This window comes from Vigna umbellata, chromosome 5 (genome assembly GCF_029865625.1).
Source record: "Vigna umbellata cultivar VRB3 chromosome 5, Vumbellata_1.0, whole genome shotgun sequence".
NCBI lineage: Eukaryota > Viridiplantae > Streptophyta > Magnoliopsida > Fabales > Fabaceae > Vigna > Vigna umbellata.
Genome location: NC_142169.1, coordinates 3,825,173 through 3,832,560, shown reverse-complemented (window position 1 = coordinate 3,832,560; position 7,388 = coordinate 3,825,173). Strand labels below are relative to the sequence as shown.

Here is a 7,388-nt window from a genome sequence, read left to right as displayed (position 1 = left end):
TTAAGTCTTAGCTAATCAACAAATCACATAACTAAACTAGGCCGTGAGTCCTTTGGGAGAACGATACTTGGTCTTACCGAGTTTATTACTTGAAACGATTCGGTCATACTTGCCGATTATTCAACAAGTTTGTGACATCATATTTTGGTGTTCATAAATTTGTCCATCACCCACACCAGTAACCAGGCCTCCACTTCTTTCATTTTGACTAATGCTTCGGGTTCCACCAATCTCCGAGTTAAAGTAGGATCTCCTTTAATGGTCACGTTCCTCCATGCTTGACCGAACACCATGGTTAGCTTGCCCCAATTTAATGTCACTTCTCCCAGCTTAGCCAGTCATTCTACCCCTAGTATCACGTCAACTCCGCCCAGTTCAAACAGGTGAAACCGTTCGGTGATCACCGCCTCTCCCATGCGAATCATTACTTCTTCACAACACCCCCTCGTCTCCTTTCTCTGCCCATCGCCCAAACTCACCCTATAGGGTGGTGTATCTACTACGGGTAATGCCAGTTCCTCTACCAATTCTTTTCTTATAAAGTTGTGGCTGGCGCCACTGTCAATCAAAATCAGTACTTGTCTCGTCCCTAATTGTCCATGCAATTTCATCGTTCTGGGCTGGGTGAGCCCCCCTGCCGAGAATGTCGATAGCTCCATTTGGTCGAGTTCGGTCTCAGCTTCTTCTTCCCCGCCTGATTCCTCGTCCTCTTCCAGTATCAGCATCTGAAGACTCCTTTCCGGACAACGATGGCCTGGACCGAACGGTCCCCCACACCTGAAACACCTCCCTTCTTCCCTTCGTTTGACATATTCAGCGTACGGTAAATCCTGCATGTTCCTTCCTTGGTTGTTTGAGAACGATCGCTCTCCTTCTCTCCTCGGTATCCCTTCCTTTCCTCCTGTCCGCCCCCTTTCTGTGATTCCCGTTCGGTTTTGATTATGCCGACTGGGTCCGTCCTCATTACTGAACCGCTCGATTTTCCTCACGTCTGGCTCTTGCTTATGATTCCACCTCCAGCCTTTGTACCCCCTTGGAATTCTTCTCTTGGACCTCCTCAAATATAAGTTTCACAAAATTTCACCAAATACACAATATACAAAATTAACCTATAATTGCGATAAGTGCGAAAATCCAACGTCCACCTCTCCGTAAGTGCGAAAATCCAACGTCCACGTCGCCAGTGTGTGGGAGCGGGAAACCAACCTTCAACTCGCCGGTGTGTGCGGACCGGGAAACCAACCTCCACCTCGCCGGTGTGTGCGGAGCGGGAAACCAAACTCCACCTCGCCGATGTCTGTGAAACAACAAAACCTGGCCACCAATACCGCTTAGTAAACCACCGATGAACCTCCAAATAGGGTCAAATGAGATAACCCAAACAATGCGCCACACGCACTCTATGAAACAACACTCTAATCCAAAATAGGGACAGCCACACCACCGGTGTTGGTGTTTCTTAAGAGTGTTGCAGAGAGAAATCACAAAATTCGAAAACTAAAAGAAGAATACTAAAACCGCCAAAAGGGTTTCTGAACATTTTTTCTTTCCAAAAACGCCCTCCTGGACAAGCTGTCTTCATTTAAAATAACGACTAATCACAACGCGACACCTGGCGTTGTCAAATAGTTGGTAAATATATGTTGTGAAATAAACATTTTCCAAATTTATTACAATGGCATAATTTATACAAGTAATGTGGAAGTCACCTTGATCATTTTGCTCTAGTGGTAGGAAGATGTTGCACCCACAAGAATGGCAGCTCCATAAATCATTTCAAGAAGTGAAACACAAATCCAGAATACCTAAACGAAACTTATTTATGGTAAATAAAGGATACAAGGATACAAGAGAGAACAACCAAGTCCTCTGAGATTATACATAAGAAGAAAGTACCCTCTTCTGACCCAAATGCATAGTTGGCCTCTTGAACACAAAGGTTGGCAGATTTAATATTACGCACACGTATTAGCAACCAAAAACATTTGGCTTTGCAAGAGGGTTTCTTCGCTGCTAGACATTTGATGCTGCAATTATGTGTATAAAAGCTAATTTATGCACATATGCATTACAACTGAGAGCACTTTTTAGAAGGACAAACGACCTGCACATGAAGATAATAGGCAAGTTGAAACATTATCCCATGAACAACTACAATGCACATGGCTGAAGCACTGCAATTCTCTTCCATCTGAACTGGGGTAGCTGTAAATTTTAGAGACACAAGTTACGGAAAAATAAATGTAGTCACTATCAAACAAAGTTTCCAAACAGAGGTTTTAGAGAAGCTTAAATTCAAATATAACTACTGGAAAAGAAAAGAAGTGTCACATAATTTCAATCCTTAAAGCCTTCCTCCAATAAACAAAGTTTTCCTCCTAACAGGAAAATTAATTGTAAGTACAGATGTTGTTGAACATTTACTGCATAATATTCACCTGAATCTGATAAAGCATAATAAAATTCTTGTTATAGAAAATGAACAAATCTTACAATGACAGATAACAATTATGCCCTAAATAACCAGGGGGAAATGAAGTGTATGTGCCATCAACATCAAAATGAACTTACATCGATTGAATAAGCAGTCCCCAGAAAAAAATGGATGGAAAGAGCCCACAACAATGGAGGTTAACCTACAATCCATCCAATCCCAAAACTCTGTAAAGGAGATTAAAATGATAGTTTTTAATAACAATTACATTAAACAATTTTGAAAGAGAGTATAACTTTTTGAAGGTTAGATCGACATTTTAGAGAAAAGAAAATCAAATTCTAACAAAGGTATAAGGCCATAGACCAGATGAAATATACAACAGAAAGCAGACTTAAAATGAAATGACTTTGAATTCTTACTTTGTAACAATCCCAGGCGGGGGAACTCTAGTAGTATCATAAAAGTATACACATATTGAAAGAAATCAGACAGTTTATAAAAACTTTTCATTCATTCTCTTTCTATTTCACATATTAAAAGGAGAATTGAACAAACAAAAATGGAAATAAATCCAAATTTACATATCTAAAATTATACCGAATAATTGACTAATAAAATAATGGAGAAACTAATAAGTTCCTTGAACGTATTATAAACGAGGAAGATTAAATAGGAGTCATGGTGTGCATTACAAAGAGGACACTATTAGATATAAATATAATACCAGAATCAAACATGATGTAGTGAGAATGAGACCAGTTCCAAAAGAATACTCCCCTGATGCCAATAGGCGATATAGTTTGTTTATCTGCAATACAACATTGGCACACATCACTATTCCTTCTCAACCTAAAATTTGGTATGCATATTATGTATCCTAATACCACTGTTGAAATTTTTCACTGAGAGACTTTAGAGATTGACCATCTCTAAAGTATGAGTTTTTTATACAAATGTAGATGTAGTGAGACTTTCAACTCATATTTAGATTCGTAACAATAATAACATATGACATTGATATTTCTCATGTTTTTCATCACTTATCAAGTTGAAGAATGAGTTGCCTTGGCTCACTTTAAAACGCTTAATTTAATTTTCAAAACTCAAATTTAGTATTGTTTAACAAAAGTCCAGAAAGAACAAAAAAAGTGATGTACTACTTAGCATATTGTCCATTAGTGTTAATGAGTTCCATACCTTGTCTATTTCAACATCAGTTAAATGATTCAAGCCTATAACATAACCGCTCATCAAAGCAGCAGCTACTTCGGCCTGAAATAGAATGGTAAAAAATCTAGTTATTATGCTCACAGGTACCTATAAATTTAAGTAAAGTAGCAAAAATCATGCATTAATAAGGTATTTTTAAGACCAACAGAGTTAACTTCACTCCTGGAGCAAGCCAATGAAATATGTTAAAGAAATATCTGATAACTTCTCTACTGCAATGAGAGACATAGAAGTTATGCTTATTGCCTGTACAAACAAAAACAACTTAAGTAAAATGATTCAAAAAAACATTACACGTTTTCTTTTATAGAATACGAGGTTCATGCAAAAGAATTTGATTGATATTATTAGACTAAATAATTGCATAGGAGAAAGAAAAGGTTTTGACTTAACTGTGCCAATGAGTACGTATGGACTGAAAAACCTGGTAAATGCATCCAAGTAATGTTTGACAGAGTCCCAAAAGGGTTTTGGAAATATGCATTTTAGTTATATACAAAAGAACTAAATAGTAAGTAACCAAGAGATTATTAAACACTAACGCAGTAAGCTCCAAATGTTTGAATCACTATCTCATTCATTGTAGTTCATTGTTTTATGGCTAGTTAATTGAGAAACGTCACTTGCTTATGTCAAACCTGTTTCAGTTTATGAATCTGAGAACTTTGTAGCTTTTGCTGTGTCTTCTCATTACATATGCATTGTCTTACATATTAGAACTAGTATCATGCTTTTGTGCTGCATTACATTCAGTTCTATCTTTGAAACCATACGCTATGATTTCTGCTGTCATAAGCCAGAAGTTAGAGTGTTGTTAACTTGTGAAAAGTGGTTCTTGAGTATGAAAGTTGAGTGCTCCGAGTTTTAGGTAGTTGTGAATTTGTTTACCAGTCCGTTTTAGCACCCAACTGCACAAAAAGTGCTAAATTAGATAGTATTGAAAGCTACAAGAACTAGTAAGAAATGCTGACCATGTTGGACCATTCTACTGCTAACTTGGACAATTTTAAAAGTTGTAGGAAACACCCCTGCACCACTCACCGTAATGGACAATTATGGTGCCAAACTGGACAATCAAAGCTGCAGAAACAACCCCTAGAATACTCATTATCTCCTACCTTAACACTCCACTCAACTCACGACTTATTCACAAGACAATGCACCTGAGATTCACACACTCAAAAATCATTAACAGACTGGACAACACTACACTTGAGACCAATATCAAAATCAGTGCAACCTAGACTCCTAACACCAAAGAAAAACTTTGTACGCACTAGGCTTCTACACATCACTCAGCATTCTGCCACAACCAAACACAGACATGCCCTTAAAACTCACTCATCCTGCCACAACCAAACACAGACAACATTAAGTCATTACCCTGCACATATTAGTAGTCCCAAAGTCATTCGTTCTCAATTACTTAAGCATACAAGACCAATAGCATATAAAACCATAAGCACATACGACCAATTTTTTTTTATCACCAACAAATTTAATACCATGCTCCAAATATTACAAGTTCAAAAATATATTGTTACACTGCTATGCCTCATTATTCACCAGCCAACATGAATATTATACGCATCAGCACCAGCCAGCATACCAACCAAAATCAGAACCCCAAAGCAGCAGACACTTTTAAAATTATTCACAAATGTGAAAATTCCCAACCATTTTTTATTGCATAGGGAGAGATTACAATCTAATAAATTAGGGAATTGATATTTACCTAGCTGCCGAATCTTCTGATAAAACGAAACACACCTTAAAAGCCCTATGAGTCTTCACTAAACGAAACACCAAATCTGAACTAAAATCAAAGAATTATAACTAATAAAAACCATTTTATTGAAAGATGATATCATTTAAATTTTTGTTTAAATAATCTTTGCTACTATTGATTCTACTTTTTTTTCTCTTACAAAATATCCATAAAGAATGAGTTATAGTTGTTGCATATATTATCTTAATGAAAATATTAGAATAAGCGTAAGGCAATGTGATTTTTTAGGAAAAAAAAATGTAATAAATGTGACACATTGGAAAAAGATTAGAGGAGTTGACCCATGATCCATCTCTTCCCGGAGACCCTTTCAAATGAGGGTAAAAAAAATCTCAATGTCTATAGTTCCTGATTTAAGGGAAGGGTTTAAGTGAGTTTAATTTTATTAAAAGACTTTAATTAATTTTTAAAAACAATATTATTTATTATTTATGTATATATATATATATAAAATTATATATTTTATTATATAATCTAATATATTATGATTTTATAAAAATATTAAATAAAATATATAATATATAATTTAATATTGACTATAATTTATTTATTAATTTGTTATGATGTAATCTCTGTTATTAAATATATATATATATATATATATATATATATATATATATATTTAATCGATAATTAATAATTAAATATAAAGTTTTTTGGCATTGTTTTTTGTGACATATTTTTGTTATGATGTGTTAAGTTTCTTTGAAAAAAAAAATAACGTTCATAATCATATTAATAATATAATAGTAACTTAAATATTTATACTGATCTTATTAAAATATTTATATATAATTTAAAATAAAAATAAAAATATTTATTGTTGCTATGGGCTCATACATTGCCGAATGGGTAGATGATATACGACGATAAGGAATCGAATAGTCAACCTTCAAGAAAGAGTCTCTCAGTTGTTCGGTTCCGACAACCGTTCAGCAACGTTAATGCACAAATAAATGTGATAACAGCTACTGTTAAACAGTTAAGGTTTGCATTAAAGATCATTAAGAGGTAAATTAATTGGTCAGATTCCTTTAAACTCTATAAATAAGGGTTTAGATTCGAGGTAAACTCACATTTTACTCATTACTAAATTATAAAAGGCCTATAGAGAAAATTTCTGACTTGAGCGTCGAAGTGTCTTCTGCAGGTCGCTTCCCATTCAGTGTTCAGTTGGCTGGAGCTAGGAGAAGCAGGACGCTCGGTAGTAGAAGGACGTTCGGCGGAGATCCTCGTCCCATTTCAGCAGAAACATTTTTGCGCCCACCGTGGGGCCGAGGATTTTCGAAGACACCCTAGCAAGACCATAAGGATGGCTCAAGACCCAACGGCGTTTATGCAGGAGATGCATAGGAGGATGGAAGCCATGCAGGCTGAAATTGAAACTCTAAGGGCCAAGCGGGATGCAACACGTAGGGACCGTGACGCGGGGCGGAGGGCCCCACCCAGTCAAAGGTTGGCTGAACCCACTCAGACGCTGATGGACAAATTTATGAACACCAAATTATGATGTCATAAACTTGTTTTCAATCGGCAAGTATGACCGAATCGTTCAAGTAATAAACTTGGTTAGACCAAGTATCGTTCTTCCCAAAGGACTCACGGCCTAGTTTAGTTATGTGGTTTCTTGATTAACTAAGACTTACAAACGAAATATTTGGGGTTTAATATGCAAGACAGAAAATAAACATGTATGCATGAATTTTGATCAATGGCAAAAAGCAAAAGATAAACACTTTCAATGATATTAATGTATGAATATGTTGTTGGGGGTCAATTTCATCTTATCCACTCTCATATATTTTAGGAATTCAACATTCAAATCATCATTGTTAATGCCACTCTCTAAAGTACCTTTCTAGAAGGCTTCTCCCTAATCACGAGTTCATACAATTCCTAGCATTCCTAATGATCAGTTCATAAGTGCAGGAG

General features: G+C 36.0%; 1 long non-coding RNA gene across 1 annotated transcript; it reads right to left on the bottom strand.

Annotated features, from left to right (window-relative positions):
• Positions 1-1,746: 1,746 nt before the first annotated feature.
• On the bottom strand, positions 1,747-3,746 carry LOC148197544 (uncharacterized). Its single transcript, XR_015786717.1, has 4 exons — positions 3,635-3,746; positions 3,162-3,245; positions 2,572-2,636; positions 1,747-2,205 (listed from the first exon to the last, which is right to left on the bottom strand). It is a non-coding gene; the product is annotated as an uncharacterized LOC148197544 (long non-coding RNA).
• Positions 3,747-7,388: the final 3,642 nt, after the last annotated feature.